The following is a 2500-nucleotide window of genomic DNA, read 5'->3' as shown; positions in this document are numbered from 1 at the left end:
TTCTTTCCCTTCTCTCGTTCTCGTTTGCCTATTTTTTATCCAGCTAACACCTTATATCATATTCTGCTCATTTGCTATTCCTCTCCCTTTCCTTCTTTCTTCTCTGTTCCTTTTTCGCCTGACTCAGTGACCAGTAAACAGATAATACTTTTTTCCTCTTTCGTGTTCTATCCTGTTTATTAATTTTTTAGTTATTTTTATCCTCTTTATTTATTTTTAGTTATTTTTATCCTATTTATTTATTTATTATTTATTCTTATCCTATTTATTTATATATTTATTTTTATCCTATTTATTTATGTTTATCCTATTTATTTATCATTTATTTATTTTTATATATTTATTTTTCTATCATATTAATTTATTTTTTATATTTTATTTTTTATTTTTTATTCATTTTATTCATAACTGGCTGCTTTGACATCCTTCCCAGAAAGAAGGATTAGGAGACCAAGGATTCGAGAGCGGAGTAACGACTTTCTCAGGAGTAGAAGAAGGAAGAGAAGCAGAAGGAGAAGAAGAGGAAGTGTAGGAGAGAGAGGAAAGATTGAAAGAAAAAAGATTACGTGAGGACCAAAGAGAGAGAGAGAGACCAAAACCAGAAAAGCAGAAGGAGAAGAAGAGGAAGTGTAAGAGAGAGAAGAAAGATTGAAAGAAAAAAGATTACGTGAGGATAATTATAAGAGAGAGACCAAAACCGGAAGAGGTTATATTAGTGATAATTATAAAGGGTAATGGTGATGAAGATGAAAATAATAAAACGATAAGGATGATACCTTTTTATAGCGAGGTATTTTGTTTAATAAGGGTTTGGGTCGTTTTCTTGCCATCAACTTCGAAGTGTAAGCCATTCTGTGAAAAAAATGGATTTTATTACCTTAAACTGCCCATAAAAAAATAATGATAACAAAACAAAAACAAAAAATAAAAACTGTGTAAAAACATTTATTAGAAATAAAATACAAAAGAAACAAGAAAAACATTTGATTGCACAATGTCAAAACAATACACTCAGTTATAAATGCAAAAGTAATTACACACACTTGTCTCAGAACTCATACAAACGAAAAATCAAATAAAACACTTGAACTGCAAGCACAAATTCATAAGAATGCGCCGAAAAGAATATATGTTAAATGACTACAAACAATAGCTGAACCGAATAAGAAGTTTATTACTGTTTATTACAACATATTTAAGAAATCTTGTGGTTTTACTTGAATGAATATATTTCTTCTCTTTTCTACTGCAGTTATTCCTTTCATTTAACCCTTCCACTACGTCCTTCTCTTCTCTGATGCTATCCTTATCTTTGAATTTTGCTTCTTGCGTGGTGCTTATATTCATTTAATTAATCTTCATACGTTTTCATAATCACAGTTACAGTCATCTTATATGCTATAGAACGATAGCTATGCCTATTAACAAGTCTTAATTACTACGTTAACTACAGACATGTGTTTTTTTTTAATGAATAGATAGTCTGTATAATATTTTATGCAATATATTATTATTATCATTATCATTATCATTATCATTATCATTATTATTATTATTATTATTATTATTATTATTATTTTATAATACGTCAAATCTATACTGTGATATATTTATACTTTATAATATATATAATACAGTAGTTATTCACATGGTTGCTCCTAGATCTGCAAGAGTATATGTTTATTATATGATATACCCTGTTATAAAAATACATATTCTTTTATGGCCCAAAGGTACCATTCGGAAAACTATTCCGTTTTTTATTTTTGCGTTTAGTAGGTGTTTCTCACTACATGTTTTAAATCGCACTTGACATATTCTGTATATTAAGATGTAACGTTATATTGTAGTGCAAGGAATCTACTGTTTATGTTTCCTGTGACGTGTTCTTTTGATATACCCATGTTGTAGGCGATGTTAAAAGAACTAATGTGTTATTGTGTTATTCTGCCTGAGTGAATGATGTTGGGATGGTTGAGGATAGTGTTTTGCAGGAGTTCATGACACTTTTGCAGAAGTTCATGACACTTTTGCAGAAGTTCATGACACTTTTGCAGAAGTTCATGACACTTTTGCAGAAGTTCATGACACTTTTGCAGAAGTTCATGACACTTTTGCAGAAGTTCATGACACTTTTGCAGAAGTTCATGACACTTTTGCAGAAGTTCATGACACTTTTGCAGAAGTTCATGACACTTTTGCAGAAGTTCATGACACTTTTGCAGAAGTTCATGACACTTATATTGTGTCCTGACAGGGGCATTTTAGGGGATACAAGTAAATAAAAGGATTAATGTTTATGCTGAATAACTGAATTCCGGGTTATGCCATTAAGAATTATTCTGTTATGCCCTGTCTGTTGTGCAAATATTTCATCAACTGGAAAATATCTAGTCAATTTTTTGCTCGATTTATTTAGAACATAAGTCGGGCCTATTTTACTTCTTTAAATATATGTATCTCACTTGTGTATAATATTACTACATGTAGGACAGAAGTA

Source organism: Penaeus vannamei, chromosome 43, assembly GCF_042767895.1.
Source record: "Penaeus vannamei isolate JL-2024 chromosome 43, ASM4276789v1, whole genome shotgun sequence".
NCBI classification, from domain to species: Eukaryota; Metazoa; Arthropoda; class Malacostraca; order Decapoda; family Penaeidae; genus Penaeus; species Penaeus vannamei.
This window is presented reverse-complemented; position numbering follows the sequence as displayed.